The following is a 19,408-nucleotide window of genomic DNA, read 5'->3' as shown; positions in this document are numbered from 1 at the left end:
ATTCCGGAGGACAAACTTGCAAATAACACCGCTTTTCTCCGGTCTACCTCCGAAAGCAGCACCTCCAATTCACATTCTGTTCAAAGTTTCTCTTTTTGCTTGCTTTTGCCATTGCTTTTTCGTTGAGTTTTGCCATTAGCATAGTCATTAGCATATTCATACGGGGGAGGAGGCAGGGAGTGGTTTTGTGCTCGTGCATGTTGCGCTCAGTTTCACGTTCATTCTGATGTACAAAAGAATATGCGTGAAATTCGGCGTACGCAGTTTTTCATACATCTGAATTTTTTTCTGCGTACGCACATTTACAGCTTTGTGCGTACGCAATGTTTTAGTAAGATTTCCACGCAAGTCTTCGTACATGAGGCCCCAGGTCACTTGGTGCGCGACTCGCCATCTTTCCGCACCTCTCTCTTTCCCCTACACACTGTCCCATGATGACAACCACGCATACGCATTTTTAGGCATTAAATAAATTATATTTAATATTCAATCCTTGTTTTATATACAGTATAAGTGCATTGTTTTTCATGACGGTATAACGGTATTGAAACTGATACGTTGCTATTTTAAGACATACCATATTACCGTATTACCGCCCAAGCCTACGGACAACTATTCTGGCATATGTTTTATGCAGTGGATGCCTCTCCAGCCGTTAAAACATTTACACTTTACCACATGCATGTGTCTTCACAAAAGAGGATTATAAAAGAAAGAATATAAATCTGATCTTCCATTCCCACGCTTTATGCAAATTCACATCACCTAAAGCAACAAATATATGCTGCATTTTTTATTCAGCTGATTTCAAGATCAAAGAGCTCAACAGGTGAGAGAGTGTCATTACCGGTGAGAGATGATTGGTGTGTTGAATTTCAAGATCTGATGTCGAACATTTGAGTTTTATTTAAATTTCTGCCTGCTGAAGAGAGATGTGCATCTCCAGCAGGTCATATCTGTAGAGGAGTGTGTTGCAAGAGTGCCAGTAGCTAAAACATGCTTTCACACCTTTATTTTTAATTTTTGAAGTGAAGAAACATTTACATATGTGACTTTGACAACCAGATGCATTTACAGCAGTCCAACTGCGTCTGGAATGTGTCTCAAAAGAACTCCTGATGTCTTATGTGTTGTCAGGTTGCACTGTGTCAGATGTGTTTCAGAGGACTTTTACAATTGACTATTGATTCACTGTACAAGAACAAAAAGACCAAAAAAGACAAAAAGACCCTCAAAAAGACCCTCATTCAATCAATAAAAGCCAGGTCATGCAAGTCTTCTTGGATAGTAGCCACTAGTGTAGTTCATCATATCATTTTTAAACAAAAAATGTGAGTATGACTGTGCAATCCTGTCTAAAATGAGAATCACAATTATTTTTTGCTTAGAATAAAGTTCTCGATTTTCTCATGATTCTAAAGATGTTAAATAAAGGTTAATATGAGTAGGTTATTATTGTTAGTTTTTTTTTTTTTTCAAACATATGGTAAAAAAAAAATAACAATATTAGGCGGGTTAAAAAGCATGAAATGGTGAACTTGACTAGTCTTTGAATTTGTCCTGGTTGTTAATGCTTAGTAAAGTGACCAGAACACAACTATTGATAATTCTGAAGTTGAATTATTATGTTTGAGACATATGCTTGCAGTCTGTCCATAGGTACGTTTCCATCCACCTATTTTGGATATGCGCATAAGAACAAATGCGCATAACTGAGTAAGATAAACTTTTTATTCCATAAGAAAAGATGCGCATAAAATATAATAGAAACACATTTACTGAACAAATTCCAGTATGCGCATTAAAAAACGATCATGTGATTTTGTTGTAAGAAATCATGTGATGACAAAAATGTGTGTGAATGGACAAACCAGCAGGCTGAGCACATTGTAGAACATCTAAAATGTTGTTTTGGTCATTCTAAAATGCTTTAAACGTTTCAGTATTAGTGTTATTATATTATTAATTACCTCCAGAACTAACGCCAGAGCATCTGTGCTCCACGTCTCATGCCTTTAAACGCCACAAGGCGTTCATTGCGTGTTGACATTGTCTTCTGAGGTGAAAGTCATTTATTAAATAAAGAAAAGATTTCTTCTTCTACCGCAGCAAATTTCGTTTTTACTGTTGATATTTAGTGCCAGTTAATCGGGAAGTAACGATTTTATTCTTTTTGACTCAATGGGTGGAAACACTGCTTTATTCGCATGTCAATTATGCAAATTCGTTCTTCATTTTTGAAACAACGTCATGGTGAAATTCCAATGGAGATTGGCTGTCTGTACCGGCTGGTACAAAGAATTATTGAATTTTCAGCACTATTGAATTATTATTGAATTGAATTATTGAATTTTCAGCACATCTGTTTATTAATTCATGAGAAAGACTTGGTTCGAACCAACCAGCATGCTCTATTGTGAATGAGATGCAACTTTATTAATATGCATGATATAGCTTTGAAGACTCTTTATCTGTTACAGTGTTCAGAGAGACGCCACGTTGTGTTGCCAAGCGCAATTCAAACAAGTAGTCAAAGATTTGTTTGGAGACATGGGTGGTCGGTGTTGCGTTTATAAAAGTGCCGCAACAAATGTTTTGTTTCCATTTCCCCGAGATGAGAGCACAGCTCGCATGTGGATCCAAGCTGTTGGATTACAGTAGTCTGCTAACATGCGACAAAAGATGTTTGTAAAAAACATATTTTTGAATATATGAGACCTTTTCGAATCTGAAAATGGTGAAATCTGGATTTCACATGTGATTTTGTGGCCGCGAATACGTCATTACATAAAAAAAAATTAATACCAAATTTTATACTTTATAAATACAGTATGAAGACTCTTTGAATGCCATTTGGAATCTGACCATGTCGACGTTGTTGAGCAACATATACAGAACAATGTAAAGACTTTTGCGACCACCTTTACGCTTCTCTCCTGAACTTGAAGATATTAATGGCTAAATTGTAGAAATGCTGAATTTGAATCATGTGGGGTGAAATCGAGACTGTGATCTTATCCCGCATCGCTAGTGTAGAGCCATGTCAGATATCCCGTCAGCAACTGCACACATTACATCATATTGCAGTTGAATCATTTAGCAGACACTTTTATTCAAAGCGACTTACAAATGAGGACAACAGAAACAATCGGACCAGCAAAATGTCCCTGTTTGTCTAACGCAGTACACACAGCAAGGTTTTAGCACTTGTAAAGTTGCATTTAAACCACCAGAGAACTTATCCACTCCCTCCCTGTTGAAAAGCTTGTGTTGTGGTAAACTGTCATGTGTGTACGTGCATGTTTTGTGTTTGCAGAGAATTTCAGGCGTTCATTAGTGTGGCATAATGAACAAGCTCTCGCTGCATCTCTATTGATTTATGCCTGAACACTGACCTGTCAATCAAACACGGGACACTTTCACACCCAGCACGGCAGATTGATTTTTCATTATTCATTTCAGACTCTCAGACAGATTGTGAGAGTCCTTGAAGGATCCCTGTGTTCTGAGTTGAATTTTTGATGCCATATGGTGCTTTCTCTCGTCTCCCTCTCTCTCCTCTCCATTTGATGTTATTTTTTTCTGTTCAGAGAATGTGACTTGAGCTGAGAGCTTTGCGGTGCGGGTCTCTGGGTAAAGAGGCGTGGTACGTTAATCTGAGCCGCCGCCACGGCCGTGTCTTGGCGTGGAGCTTTCTCACAGCGATCCACCAGAAATCCTACAATGCTAAAATGATATTGCTTCAAAAATACGTTTCTTTAGAGAGAGAAGCAGAAAGCGAAACTGAGATGAAAAGTAGCGAGACTGAAAACGGCAAGAGGAAAATACTGAAGAGAATGGTTGAAAGTGAGAAAATGATTCAGGGAGAGCTCTGAAGCTCTGAGATGATATGAAAGTTAAGCTACACATGTATAAACCGAACAGTTGGTGGATAGATGGGCTGAAAATTGGCAGGATAGGTGACCATGATAAGAGACCCAGAGCAAAATACTGCAAGAAGAGATGGCGGTTTCCTGGCAATTAAATCTGTCTGAGATTATGACCATGTTAAAACGTTGCATCATGCCTGGTTAGGACACTAAATAAAGCACATTTGTACTCTGTAGTGTCCTTGGTTGCCCCTGAGGCTCAGTGAAAGCCTGAAGCAGTGACATCAGGTCACCAAATAACCCATCTGAAATGACAGAAAGCACCTTATTTATTTCTGAAAGCTCCTGTCACTCTCCACAGGAGAATGATAGGACGTGTGAGACATTTACCAAGCCCATAATTACTTGATTGCCTGTCCGGAATCCTGCGGGTAAGTCTTTGCTCCGTTTGCAGGCGAGAATGGATGGATAGATGAAGATAAAAGGAGCGAGAGGCGGGCTTAAATGTCATGTTTCTTGAGCTGTCCTCCCTTGGAGCGAAAGGCTGTTCCTGTAAGGAGGTGGAGAAAGGTGCTGGAGACCCGGGGCAGCAAGACTGAGACTCTCGCGCTCTCATGCTGGAGGCTGTGAATGTCAACGAACGGGTAAAGAGTGTGTGCATGCAGCGTTTCCTAAGCCTGCTTTCAAAAACCTCACCAAGTCCTGGTCATAAAGAAGAATTCCTGCTGAGGAGGAAATTGTACAGTTCACTTAAATACATTTGGACCTGTTCCCTGTCATTTCCAGCACCAATTTAATAGCTGTCACAAGTCCAGAAACGCTGATTCACAGCATAACACACAAGCTGAACAGGCTGTGTCAGATTGACTTTCCCAACTTCCTGACTACTAGACATTACAAGGGCCTCCCGCTGTCCACACACCTGCCACTTTTCTCCACCACTGTTGTAATGAGCATACCTGAGGAACATGGACGTTCAGGAGAGGAACGAAGAACAACTGGTTCTTATCACTGCAACTAAAGGCAAAGAGTTTAGGGAGCATTTCAAGAAAATGAATCCTCAACCTGAGAATTGTGAACAGCTGCTAAACCAATTCAGTGGAAAAAAGATGAAATAATTAGCAGCTGAGTAACGCCATATGCTTTGGTTTTGCATCAGCGTGGTGTGTGGCTGTAGCGTTAGAACCCACAGACACCTTTTTTTGTCTTAAAGGTCAGTAGTCACTTAGCAGAGCCTTTTATCTGAAGTGAATAACAGTTCGTAGAAAAACCATAAAGTACCTCACTTTGAAGGGTTTTTACTCACTGATCTTTGATTTTCTGCCTCTTGAGGACCTGCAAGCTATACATCTGCCACTCCACTTCCTGTCCCCAAAAAGCATTTGATTATATTTCTAGTACCCTTAAAGTATTCCACTTGCTCGTTGGGTTAAACCAAAGACTGTGGCGCTGAACGCCGAAACCATTGTTTCAGAAAAGAAGAGGAGGGCTGGGGATTTGCATTTGGAACAGGATTCTAGCATTTGTGAGGGTTTAATTTTGGATTTGAGCAGCTTTCTTTGTCCTGACTGCAGTTGGTGTTGTTCTAATGTTGTGCTTTGGTTATGTTTGTGTGCGTGCGTGTGTGAATAATGGCTTAGCAGGCAGCTGATCAGCATACTTCAGTGACGCATTTCACCCATCTCTCCCCACCTCTTTGCGTCTGCACACAAAAACACTCGTGATTGCTCCCATCGCTGAGCACCACTCTCCAAGGCCCCTCTGCACTCATAGATGCTGGTGGGGAAAATGGTGGCCGGTTTATTGTGGGCTGATTGCATTTGCCACAGTGCCTCGATATCATTGTCTTCTGTTTGTTTTAAAGACGGTTCCTTCAGACTTGGCACACAGAGATAGTCATTAGCTTTGGGGGATCTATAGATGTTGTAAACTTCTGTTAAGCCTCCCTTATGTGTCTGTCCTCCCGTGTTGATTTTTAATGTTTGGCTGAATGCACCAGTACATCTAAGGCTGAAAAAGGGAGTTGTGATTTGGTGCTAAAAGACTGTAGGAAATGTTAATGTGATGTGGACCGATTTTCAAATAGTTCAAACATTAAGAAGTGGTTGAAACACCCACTGTGAACTGATGTTATCCAATAAAATAATTTTAACCTATCTGATTCCATCAGATCTTAATTTAGAAATTAAAAATATAACATTTTTTTAATAAAATGTGCCTTTTGGGCCTCTTTGAAAAAATATTGTTTGCAAGTTATACTGGAGATTAGCATTTGTTCATTAACATGGAAAATAATTTGACCACAGTTTGTCAAAGCAACACCAAATGAGTTTGCCGTGGAGGTTGATAGGGCAATCCTAATGTTTGCTTTATAAACTATTGCTTTTTCCCCACATTTCTCTTTTACAAGCAAGAAATGTTTTGTACTATCAAGTTCATTTTTACTTTAATAAGTGGGAATAGTTATTCTTTTATCATTTATATTTTTTATGACACATAATATAGACACGCATTATTGCATGTGATTAAATAAATGTGGTTTCATTTTATATAAGAGGCCTTAACTAATATGTACTTGCACCGAAATTAGTCAACATAGAAAATGTAGCCTTATATATATTTTTGGAGATTGAGAATTATGTAGCCAGAAGTACGTATGGCTGCATTTTGTCTTTAAAATGTATGCTACGGGGTGGAACGATGCTGTTCTTTTTCACACTTACCAGCTGACCACTTATCTCCATATAGACCAAGCGGCAAGAACACAAACAAGTAGCAGGTAATGAAGTATTAGAAGCGACTTCTGGTGGATTCGCGAAAAACAAAAACTGCAGAAAAACAACCCAGGCTCATTCTGAAAACATAGTCCCGTGTACGTTTCTGGAGACCGTGAAATACGTCCCGGGAAGTATGTATTTTTGCAGTTTTTGTTTTCAGGGGAATCCACGAGAAGCCGCTGTGTGCGCTTTTTCGGATCTCGAATGTCCCTCGCAAGTGTCGTTCGCACCCGCGCTGTTCTCGTAAACCCACCGGAGGCCACTGTCAAACGACCCTGTGTCTGACTGACTGAATGATTGACTGGGTGACCGGCCTATTGGCTGACCCACCCTCCTCCTTCCCTTAACACAACCAATTTTACCGATTGACCCGCCCACCCGCTTACTTCCTTCAACCCAACCAACAGTTTACAAAAGCCATCCAGAAAAGCCTTTTCTGACTTCCTTACACACGGAGGTACGGTGTCAGTCAGTAAGCGCGAAAAGGAACGGCGTCATACTGCCCCGTAGCATTCGTCTAAAAAAATAAATGCAGCCATACGTACCTCCGGCTACATAATTCCAAACTCCCTGGGACATATTTGCCGCTCTCCAGAAATGTATATAGGGGTACCTTTTCAGATTGAGCTTGGATTGAAATTAATAGTATGTTACAATGTACTTATTGTGTAAATACTTGTTTTTAAATTGCATTTATTTATTTTTTTAATTACCCCCCATGTAATTACATTTTAATCACACTGTTGACCATTCCTTACAAACCAAACCATACCACTAAACCTGACCACCAAACCTCACCTAACCTCACCCATAAATCATTCAAAAGCACCTGAAGTTATCTGAAATACATTATGAACAAAGTAGGCTACATTGTATTTATTTTTTGAAGCAAGTACATAGTAGGTAAGGCCAACTGATATAAAGCGGGGCCATAAGGGCTTGTCCTGTCTCCACATTGACTCCCCCTCAACTGAGTTAATCAGAAGTCCCCAGATGCACATACTTCTGCTCTAAATCCCCATCATCAATCAAATATACAGATCTTTAATGAAGAACTCTCACTGGCCTGGCTGTCTGTTTCTTTCCTCTTCTCCCTTTCTATCTACCTGCTGCCAAAATACTTCCAAAGGCTCTTCCGTCTGCCAACTTTTCAGAAATCATTACTCTAAGATGGCTGGAGAGCTAGAAAAAGTTGGACACCCTCCTCGAGGCTTTTAGAGCACCAAGAAAGAAATGCATATTGATGGAACAGCTTTGCAGCGAAACACACACACACATACACAAACACATCCACTCAAAGATGGAGCCGAGATGAGACAATCTCTGAAAAGTCACGTCTACATGACAGCATGGGCGTTGAAATGCAATCAGAGGTTTGTCAAGATAGTTTAGAGCATGAATTTACCAAAGAGACCTAAGAGTTTTGCAATCAGATAGAAACAAACACACACAGACTATCCAAACAAAACACGTTTGCATGCCTTTGCTCTTTATTTTAATTGTTTTTGTTTGTTTTTGCTACACCAGCAGCTTCAACGTGGAAACATACCCCTGTATACATTTCTGGAGAGTGTGAAATATATAGAATTATTACTTATGGCCAAGGCCAGACATCAGAATCTGCGGACATTTTTTGCTGTGTCTGTGGAGAATTATGTAAAAAAATCTGTGGATTTATGCTGAATTCTTTTAGGAATATTGTTACTAAAAACTTTATATATGTAATAAAAATAATAGCTTTTTAACTTTTATTTAATGTTTAAAATGCAAATCCATTTTATTCACTAATTTGTTAAAAAAAAGCTAGTCTTATTGCACTCAGAAAAAAAGGTACACGGTGGTACAAATAATGTTCCTTAAGGAACAGTTTTGTACCTTTGTAAAAAGTAAACCTTCTATGGTACAAAAAGGACATCTTATGATACTGTTCTTTACCTTTTATGGTACAACTTAAAAATGAAGGAACACAATTGTTCCCATAAAAAGGTAAAAGATAACTTTGTCTTTATTACAATATCTATGAAAATAAATATGACTTGAAAGGAAAAGTGATTTTATGAATAACTTCCATTTTAAAACAACAATCATTTAAAAGTATATGTTTAAAGAAACTCATAAACATTAATTATCAAGTTCTATAATACAAAACAACTGGGAAAACATAAAACTATTGGTATTGTAAACTAAACATTTAAGGCATTTTAAATAAATGGTTGGTAAGCATGTTTGACACTGTTAAGGTAAAAAAAAGTGTCTCGTCACTGTGGTGGTACCTTCGTGGATCAGAAGGTACAATTTTGTGTCTGCAGGTTTTAAAAACCAAAGGTACATTTTGGTTTCCCATGGTACAAATCATGTCCTTAAAAGTACAAACTGCAATGGTACAAATTTGTTTCGTAGTCTTAAGGTACAATTCTGTCCCAGAAAAAGGTACTGCCCTAGTGACTAGGGTTTGTACCTTCTTTGGAACAACATTGAACCATTTTTTCTGACAGTGTATATACAGTTGAAGTCAGAATTATTAGCCCCCTTTTGATTTTTATTTTGTTTTTTTAAATATTTCCCAAATTATGTTTAACAGAGCAATGGCATTTTACAATATGTCTGATAATAGTTTTTCTTCTGGATAAAGTCTTATTTGTTTTTTTGCAGCTAGAATAAAAGCAGTTATTAATTTTTTAAAAAACATTTTTGGGACAAAACTATTACTCCCTTTAAGCAAATTTTTTTTTCGATAGTCTACAGAACAAACCATCGTTATACAATAACTTGCCTAATTACCCCTAACCTGATTAGTTCACCTTATTAACCTAGTTAAGCCTTTAAATGTCACTTTAAGCTGTATAGAAGTGTCTTGAAAAATATCAAGTAAAATATTATTTACTGTCATCATGACAAAGATAAAATAAATCAGTTATTAGAAATAAGTTTTTAAAACTATTATGCTTAGAAATGTGCTTAAACAATCTTCCCTCCATTAAACAGAAATTGGGTAAAAAATAAATAGGGGCGCTAATAATACAGGGGGGCTAATAATTCTGACTTCAACTGTATATCTACTAGAAGACAGAAAATGTTACTTTACAATGTGTATTGTTATTAAATCAAACAAACACTTTCATATTAGTCAGTAATTTTACTGAAATTAATTAAAAAAATTGAATAAATAAAAATTTACACACATATACACTATTAAATAAATAGACTCAATAGGTCAAAAGATTCCATGTGGCCCTGCTTATGGCTGCATTTCGTCTTTAAATTAATGAATGCTACAATGCGGTATGACGTCACGAACGGCTTCTGTTTCTTTTCGCACTTACCAGCTGACCGCGTACCTCCTTGTAGACGTTTTTTCCGCTGTTACCAATTTGCCCAGTAGCTCACCGCGTACATCGGCAGACTTGAAACGCAGAGAGGAGTTGACCACCACGACAGGGTTTGAGTCTGGTGAAGAATGGTTCCAGAAATCAGGTAAAGTAAAGAAAAAAAGGCAAAAAATAAACAAGTAAATAACAGGGTGAGAATGTGGTAAGATCTGAAAATGGTAAAATCTGAAAAACAGGCGGCTGTGAGGGCTTTTGTTTTTCTGGATTGCTTTTAAAAACACTGTCGGTTGGGTTTAGGGAAGGGAGTGAGTAGGTCAGTCGACAGCAGCCTCTGATGGATTGAAAAATTGAAGCAGTGTACTGATGCTGTTACTTTACCTGATGGATTCAAAAGACAGAAGAGTCATTAGAAAGAGACAAGATTATTTACATATTACGTTTAGCAACTATATGAGACCCGATCCAGCGGGACATACTTGATAAACTGTCCGACGTCCACTGCTCTTCTGGAGCTCAGGCGAGTGCATGACAGTGTGTAAGGCTGTGTGTGTGTGGTTACGTGATGTGCGATTTTAGCGGACGGAGGGCCGTTCAGAAATGCTAGGTTAAACACGGTGTGGATGTGGATAATTTTCGTTCTAAAATGCCATTTCAATACTAAGAAGTATCAGTGTAATCAGGGCCTAAGTGTGTATTTTTCTCGAGCGGGTTTGCGACGGGGGCGGGGAGGAGGATCGGCGATGCTGGCTCAGCATCGTGTTGTCTGTTGGCCATCGGCGATGGATAATGGAATCATCTATCAGCCCAACCCTAATTCAGATGATTCTCTAGACTAAGTGTGTTTATAAAAGAGCAAGTGTATTTACATAAAAATAAGTCAATTGTTTAAATTTAGCAATGATCTATGGGAGGTAATATTCCATCCTTCAGTATATTGTTGTGCTCCATGTCTCTGTTTCTGAAGCACGAGCATGTACTCTGTAACAGGGCCGTTAGCCCTCTGCATTCTCTCTGAACATCTGATCCCTCCTGGTAATACAGGAGAATACAGGATCGCACTGTTTGTTGCAGGATCTGTGAGAACGTTTGCTTTGATCTGGTGCCGTGACCCGAAGCTTTTTGCTTTTCATGTCTGCAAGGCTTTCGACAAAGCTCACAGCTGATTTCACCAGCATTTGTTGATATAAGATCATGAGGTGTACACAAAGAAGACATTAATCTTTAAGACTAATTATCCATCAGTTTCAAACAGCACTTCTCCTAAACTTCAGAGGATTCGTCTGTTTTGTTCAGCCCAAAGCACTTTCTAAAACTTTCAGTTCTTAAAATGGTTGATGGGAGAAGTTCGTTTTTCGCCGAACTGACAGGAGGAGAAGAGAATCTGTCTTGCAGCTAGAGACGATACCTTCTGAAGTTCTGCAGGAGGTCGATGAGCGATTGATAGCATCAGCGGTGGAACTTGAAATATCAAGTCTGCCGTTCTCCGTGTGACTCAAGGGAGTCAATGTGAAAGATTGAATGAAAAAAAGCGAGAGCACTTAAGCACTGTGTTTGTTTGTCTGTGTGCTGGAACTTTTTGAGCCATCCACCATTAGCTGCACAATTATCGGATCTGAAAGCATTTTCACTTCTGTTATAAATGTAACAGGTCAATGGGGGTGAATTTATTTAACAGTTAAAATACCTTAGAAGTGTTAAACTACCCTGCATGAAGTGCTTCAGCTACCTAGCATTCAAAACTGGCTTTCAAGATTGTGACATACAGCACATTCTTTACTGTGTTATCAGCGAGCGCAGTTCATTTAATTCCCCACAGACTGTAGTAACGTACAGTTTCTACATTCAGAGCAGAGGTTTGACTTGTCATGTGCATTTGGAATTTATTTCCCATGAATAATACAGCAACCCAAATCGGCTGGAAACTCGGGATGCCTTCACGGAGCGATGTCCTTATCAAGAAGCATCATCATTTGCTTTCTGGCAGGAGCTAAATTGTAGACTTGAAAAGGAATGCATGCATTTTAATGCCAGTCCAAAAATGATTTCTTAAATACAGCACAAATAGATCAGGGTTTTATTAACGAGCAGATAGTTAATAAAAATCTGCTGTCACCTGTTGGTGCTTTTTTTTCCCCCAGTCTGTTTCATCTTATTTGTTTGTGCTGCTACTTGACTGCACCTTTCTCCAAAGAGAACTGTCAGAAAGGAAAGATTTCCGTCAAGCCATCTGTCTTTTTCTCTCCCTATCGCCCATCTTCACTCGTTCTATTACATGTCTGCCTCTCTCTGTACTGGCGATCTGCAATAAAAGGAGATGAATGTCTCTCATTCTTCTCTGTTGTATCATTATTTCCATAATTCACAGTACAGATAGAGCCGTTCTGGGTGAGTGAGTCAGAACGGAGTGGGGTGGGAATGAATATTCATTAGCCCACTGAATGCACTCTCTTAGCCGACCAGTAGGACTCCTCATCGCTATGAACTCGCATGCCACAGCGGGCATTGTTTGTTGCGAGCGTGGATGACGTCACCATCTTTCACTGTTTCTCACAGATGGCAAATGTAGGATTATTGAGGTCAATTCGATTATCTAGATTTTTGTATTTTTAGCAATTATAAATATATCTTTAATTATGCATACATTATACATTTGGCTGATGTCTTTATCCAATGTGACTTACAAGAAAAGAACAAAGGAATTTATTCAAGGACCAACAATGGTGGATGAACACAATGTCAGGTTTATTAGGAATGAATATATGAAACGAGCTACAGAGGAGAAGAATTTGAAATGTTTTGGTGTTTATCTTGTATTCCTTATATTGTGGAGGACTAAATGTCCCCAAAAGTTTAGCAATACCAGTCAATTTTGACTGCGTGGAGGCATATTTTTTGGTCATCATGAGGTAAATAGCTCATAAATCACACAGAATGAAATATACTTTGGTTTTGGGGGATTGTGTTAAGCATTGGGCAGGGCTCAACAATAAGGACTGCCTGATGGCCCGGGGCCAGCGTGTGAGATGCTCGGGACAGTTGACAGGATCCTTACTGGCCCGATCGGGCCACAAATGCCCTGTCATTAAAGTTTCATATGCCTGTGACTATTTGTCTCTAACGTCTTGGAAGCAGACATTTACGAGGGTACACCACGACAAAAAAAAAAATGAAGTGATGTTTTGTACAGTTTGCCGTTAATTTGGCAGGTCAGTCATCCTTTGTTTTTGTTTGCAAAACACTTTTTTAAATATTTTATAGTTTTATAGTATATTTTATATATTAAATATCTAGATTTACAAACATTTTGACCTTTTTTTTTATTTGTGGCTAAGAAATAGCTATTAACTTTTTTTTGGTGGGGCCAGTGGCAATATTGGCAGGGCAAGTAAAAATCTGAACCACTGGTCCGATCGGGCCAGTAGAAAAAAATCCTTAGCGTTGAACCCTGATCGGGTTTCGGGATTGAATTTTGGGAGTATAGTTCTGTTAGGTATAAAAGTCATTAAGTCTATAGGAAAATAGCTGTACAAGTGTGTTTGTGTGTGTGATTATAATATAATCTCAAATAAGAATTTGTAAATAATAGAGTATAAGTTTTTTTTCTCAGAAAGTAAACAACATGGGCTCATTGTGGATATGTACCCCTGTCTACATTTCTGTAGAGCACGAATTATGTAGCCAGAGGTATTTATGGCTGCATTTTGTCTTAAAATTTAACAGTTCAGCGTGGTATGACGCTGCTGATGGCTTCTCTTCCTTTAAGTGCTATTAGCTGACCACTTACCTCTGCATAGACAGCATTTCTGGTGTTATCAGTATGCCTAGTATCATCTATGATGTACTTGGGACGCAGAGCTGAACTGATCGAGTTGTTCGAATCCAGTGAAGAACGGTTCCAGAAAGCAGGTAAAACAGAAGCAAAAAATAAATAAACAAACAGGCTAAAAATGTGGTGAAATCACATGGCCGCAACTTCTTTTTATTTTCTAGGTTGCTTTTGAAGACACTTTTGATTGGGTTTAGGGATGAGAGTGGGTGGGTCAGTCAGTCAGTTGACAGCAAGCTGGACTGGTTGGCTAAAGTGTATATTGCGCACTCTGGTTGATTTATGCAAGAAGAGAAATGCGAGAGAAATTTGAGATCATCAAAAAGCATACACGGCACCCTCTAGTGGATTTGCAAAAACAAACTGCAAGCAGACGTACCTGTACCCATAAATGTAGACCTGGGTACAGACCCGTAATGAGCATGGGTTGAAAGTAAAACTGCACACAGTTTTCTGTTATGGGGGTTCGGTGTTGTGTTGGCATCCAGAAAAAACACATTATACAGTAATTGAAACTTATGGAATGTCCCCACAATTCACATAAACAAACCTCTGAGTGAGTGTTTTGGTTTCAGAGTTGTTTCATGAGCAGATTTTAGCTCCAACCTGCCTCAAAACACCTGCAAGGATGTTTCTAGAAAGCCTAATAAAAGCTTGATTAGCTTGCCCAGGTGTGTCTGATTAGGGTTGGAACTAAACCTTGCACACACCGGCCCTCCAGGACTGAGTTTGAGAACCACTTGTCTAAGCCATTTTGGTGAAGGTTGGTGGCTCATTCCAACAGGGAGGTCAGAGAGGGTTTTCTCAAGTGTCACTCATTTAGCAACCTCAGCTTCTGAGAGGGAGCATACGCTTGTAGTAATGAATTAGACAGGGAAGAGCTTTTCTGGTGGTAGTCCTGAAAGCTTGTAGCAAAACTTTAAATTTGATTCTGGCCAGAACTGGGAGCCTGTGGAATGAGGCCAGGGTGGGTGTGACGTGGGTTCTTCTTGCCTGATTGAAGACCAGACGTGCTACTGTGTTTTTAAGCAGTGCTTTAAAATGGAGTCAGTTTTCCCTGAGAATTCACTCTAAACTTCAGTGAGCTTTGTGACCCTTTCACTGCATTTAGTATATTAAGACAGCTAGGCTACTGATGGATATCAAATCAGTGACTCTTGTAATCTGTTTTAATATTATACATAACAATTCACAATCGGGATGCTCATTTCGGTTAGTTTTGTCAACCGACAACCACTGTTCATGAACGGATTATTAACGGTTGACTGGTGGGATTAATAATAAATTCTTATTTAATTTTTAAAAGATTAATTGATGTGTCTATTTTGTGTCTGAGACAATAAATATTGCATTTTAAAGTCCTGATTTATTTTAACATGCGAATAACAGCATGCAGAATAGACATGAGACAATAACCAGTTTCAAGGTTTACCACAGTTTGGAAAATCAAGGTATTAAAACCGCAATACCGTTATGCTATTTCTAAGGTATATGTTCAGGGTTTTTTTAAAGATTTATTTTTTATTTTTTTTAAGTGCTGTATGGAAAACTGTGTTTTTGAAGCTAACAAAGATTATATTGTGTAAAATGGGGGAAAAAGTTGTTGTTTTTTCATAGGACATTTAAAAGAAATGATTTTACAGCAGTAAACACAAGACCGTGATACCGTACGTGAAACCGTGATATTTTTAAATAAGGTTCAGGGTTCATACAATCCTGGAAAACCTGGAAAAGTCATGAAATTTCGAAAAGGCATTTTCCAGGCCTGTAAATGTTTTGGAAAGACAAATAAAACCAAAATGTTTTGCAAAAGTCAAGAAAATTTGTTAACAATTATCTGTGTACTTGAATATTTTTGAGATGAACTTGACTTATACTCGCTTATACTCGCTTTCACCGTAATTTAAGATGCATTTTGAGTGTCATGTCCAGAAACAATCTCTAACTGCAGAGGTAAGATACTGTGGATGCTAAAGGCTATTTTGTACTAATCTTAAGTCTTGTGAAAACACAGGCCAACATTTATACAATTTTCACACAGACAGCAAGAAACTTTCTAAAAACTATTTTACAGATATAAAAATAAATATTATCTACATGGATTGTCATTTTTTGATGTGCTGTAATGAATTTGAACGTGCATGTTTTCTTATTTACCACATGTACATAGACATTTCATGAAGCACGCAACGAGATCGTGAACATTTTGAAAACGTTTTGGAAAAGTCATTGAAAAGTCATAGAATTTTAGTAGTAAAAATGTGTATAAACTCTGAAGGTTATCATACCATCAGAAACTTATACCGGCACATGCCTAATACAGAACATACGTTTTTTTTTGGCTTCTTTCTCCAATTGTGCAAATAAACAGAGGTGTTTCTGACGCAGATCCAAGAGAGAGGCATCAACATCAGCGCTGGTTTGGTATAAACTCATCTATGTCAAACTGTGACCAGAAATATCCTTCTTTCATTATGCTTCTTTGGCAAAATAGGTCTGTAGGCATGTGTTACCGTCCTGCAAGTTAAAAAACATGCGTTGCACATTTATGCAGCCAAAAAAAAAATGTATATTTTTTAATTGTTTAACTAATACAATTAATTGGTTAAAAATGCACCCTTTCAGTTAACAGTCAATTAGTTATTATGAGCATCGTAAACAACTGATATGGGCTGGATTCAAACAAATTAAATTTAGTAATGTTCAACTTAATTAGTCTACATAAATTTAGTAAATCCAATGAGTAGTTTTTTTTGTTGTTTATACGGCTCAATTATTGGTAAAGTCCAAGATAGTTTTGTAGAACGCAAAGGTATAACCAAAACCAGATTACTTAATCAAAGCATTTTTAATACAGCTAGTCACCCAGTTGGTAGGAAAATCATATGTATGTATGAAGCATCGCACCTCCCCATTTCACTAAATACTCGGGGTCCACAAACACAATAATTATCTCTAAATTAGTTTGCCTGTTTGAAATTGATTTGCTTAATACCTGCTTTTGAATAGAAATGAGGCTCTTCGCTTTGGCTTTGTGAGTGTTAGAAAACACTTCTCTGTGTTCCTTCCCCTGATACTCTCTGCTCAAATTGTTCCCGCCTCAGGGGTTAACAGCGTTTAATCTTGGCCATCTCTCCTGATTGAATTCAAATCAGCACATTGTTCGTTTAAGAAAATCCAAGAATTCCAGCAGTGGATTTCAATTGCATTTGGATTCATTGAGTAAGCCTGCTGAATTAAATTTGCCTATAGCTGGTATTGATTTCTTGACACTTGACAGTCACAATCCTAAATCAACATTTATCTAGATAACCTTTTTCCCAGAGGGAGATCCCACAGACCTGTGTTTTCTTCCGCTCTCATATTGGATTTGGGATTTTGGGAAAAGCCGGTTACAGCCACAGTACGTGGCATCCTTTTCCTCTAAAAAAAGAGTTGTAGTCAGGAATTTATAACAAGGTTGTTTGCCGACTTGCTTCTCGTTTCCAGAGAGCATCCTGTTCTACTCATTTCTGCATTTTCATTTGCCATTTTGGGTGCAGTGGCGCCACACCCTGTCTGGAGCGCACGGGTGCCATTTGTCTTTAGTGACAGATTTATATATCCCAGCTTGTTTTTTGAACAATGCACACTGGTGGAAATGTCCTTGCTTGAGTATGTCTGATTATGGGGTATTTTTCTGCCATTGTAAAAAAAAAGTTCCTTGCAGGAGATGGCTAAATAATTACTCCCCCACCGCTTCTGTTCTGTGCTCAGCTCTTTCTTTCTCCTTTCAGCATCTCTGTTCAGTGCTTTTCCTCACATTTTTATGATTCACATTGTTTTTTTCGCCTCTGAACTGTGAAGCTTTGTGTTTATTTTGAGATTTATTAATATTGGTTTATTAACAATTGGAAGACACAATAGAATAGAGTTCACCAATTAGAAGTAAAAAAAACAAAATCTTGTTATTTTTCAGGCTTGTAAAACTGAAATTAATTTTGCACCCAAAATGCTGTATTCAAGATTCATACAAGACATAAAAAGAACAGTTGAGCTGCTAATTAATTTAGGGAAACTATGATACATTTTTGTTCAAGACTCTTTGATTAGTGAAGTTCAAAAGAACTGCATTTCTACAAAAAACTATTTTGCAAATTATTGCATTATCATCGTTTTTGTTAGAAAAGTGCTGTTGTGGGGCATCACGTGGGCTCAGTGGTTAGCACTGTTGCCTCACAGCAAGAAGGTTGCTGGTTTGAGTCCCGGCTGAACCATTTGATGTTTCTGTGTGGAGTTTGCTTGTTCTCCCTGTGTTCGCATGGGTTTCCTCCAGGTGTTCCAGTTTTCCCCATAGTTCAAAGACATGTACAATAAGTGAATTGAATAAACTAAATTGGCCATAGTGTGTGAATGTGATAGTATATGGGTGTTTTCCAGTACTGGGTTGCAGCTGGAAGGGCATGTCAAACATGCTGAAATAGTTGGTCGTTCATTCCGCTCTGGTGACCATTGATAAATAAGGGACTAATTACTGCTTTATACTTTTGTGTCGAGTGATCACCATGACCCACGGTGCCTTGCGCATTGAGGTGCGTTTGGTCTTCTGCATGCTGTTTGTGTTGCTCTGAAATAATACTACTAAGACGCTAGTTGGCAGTGAGGTTTTTATGTTCCTCTGTGTCGTGTTTCTTCACTGGTGTTTTGTTTGAACGCTACCTTAATGTACAAGTAGCTAAAATTTTAATAAGGGAACTGGGCGACGTGCAACAATTTTAATCATAAGCAGTGCTTTCCACACATAAGCCACCTTTCCACTGCACACAACATTTGGACACGACTGTCGGAATACGCCCCCTTGTGTGGCAGTTGCATAGTTCGCTCATCCCCACCCAGTGTTTCCTCTAGGATTTTTTCCAGCTGTGGCGGCAGGCCTTTTTTTTACACAGATCTACCTGTGTCGTTATTTTAATGACAAATGTTGTGAGCGCAGTATTAGAAGTCGAAGTCGCATTTATGTAATAGCCTACAGCATGCAGGTCTCTTTGCTTGCGCGCCGATTTCCTCTGCTCGTGCACAAAACTTTTTGCACGCCCCCTCAAATATAAGATGCTTCATGAGGGCACAAATCTTGTGCGCTCTCAAATAAATGCTGCTGAAGTGCGATTTAGTGCGTTTATGTAACGAGTATCTCTCCAGCACTTTTTTTTTTTTGCTAGGAATATTTATGAATGTCTCCCAAATAAACCTACAGAGCGATATTAATCCTGAAGTTAAGTGAAACGGCTATATGTTGTGTTTGCTGGCCTCACGCATCACGCACCTGTCAGTCAGTCAGCACGTAACCTTATAGGGTTAAACAAATGATGGACAGCACTACTACGGTTACAGAAAAGTTCCCGCTGTTATAATTCACTTACTCTTTAATACATTTTGGTGCGATTATTACCCGCTATTTTAAAAAATAAAATGTTTTAAATGTGAAGCTGTAATGTAGCCGTGGCGGGATGAATTTTGGCGTGGTGCCCCGCCACGGAAGAATGCATGTACGGCGAGGGGTATGTGACCACACGAAGACTGCACTGGACCATATGCGTGCGCTTGACGCAGAAGTATAAATCAGGCTTA

General features: G+C 38.7%; 1 protein-coding gene and 1 long non-coding RNA gene across 4 annotated transcripts in view; one reads left to right on the top strand and one right to left on the bottom strand.

Moving 5' to 3' along the window:
- furinb (furin (paired basic amino acid cleaving enzyme) b) overlaps positions 1 to 19,408 on the top strand; it is a 161,985-nt gene that overhangs the window by 13,188 nt on the left and 129,389 nt on the right.
- On the bottom strand, positions 8,635 to 12,341 carry LOC141380894 (uncharacterized). The gene is made up of 3 exons (XR_012400252.1): positions 12,089 to 12,341; positions 10,452 to 11,974; positions 8,635 to 10,353 (listed from the first exon to the last, which is right to left on the bottom strand). It is a non-coding gene; the product is annotated as an uncharacterized lncRNA (long non-coding RNA).

This window comes from Danio rerio, chromosome 25 (genome assembly GCF_049306965.1).
Source record: "Danio rerio strain Tuebingen ecotype United States chromosome 25, GRCz12tu, whole genome shotgun sequence".
NCBI classification, from domain to species: domain Eukaryota; kingdom Metazoa; phylum Chordata; class Actinopteri; order Cypriniformes; family Danionidae; genus Danio; species Danio rerio.
Note: the sequence above shows the minus strand (reverse complement) of the source record. Positions and strands in the feature narration are given on the sequence as shown.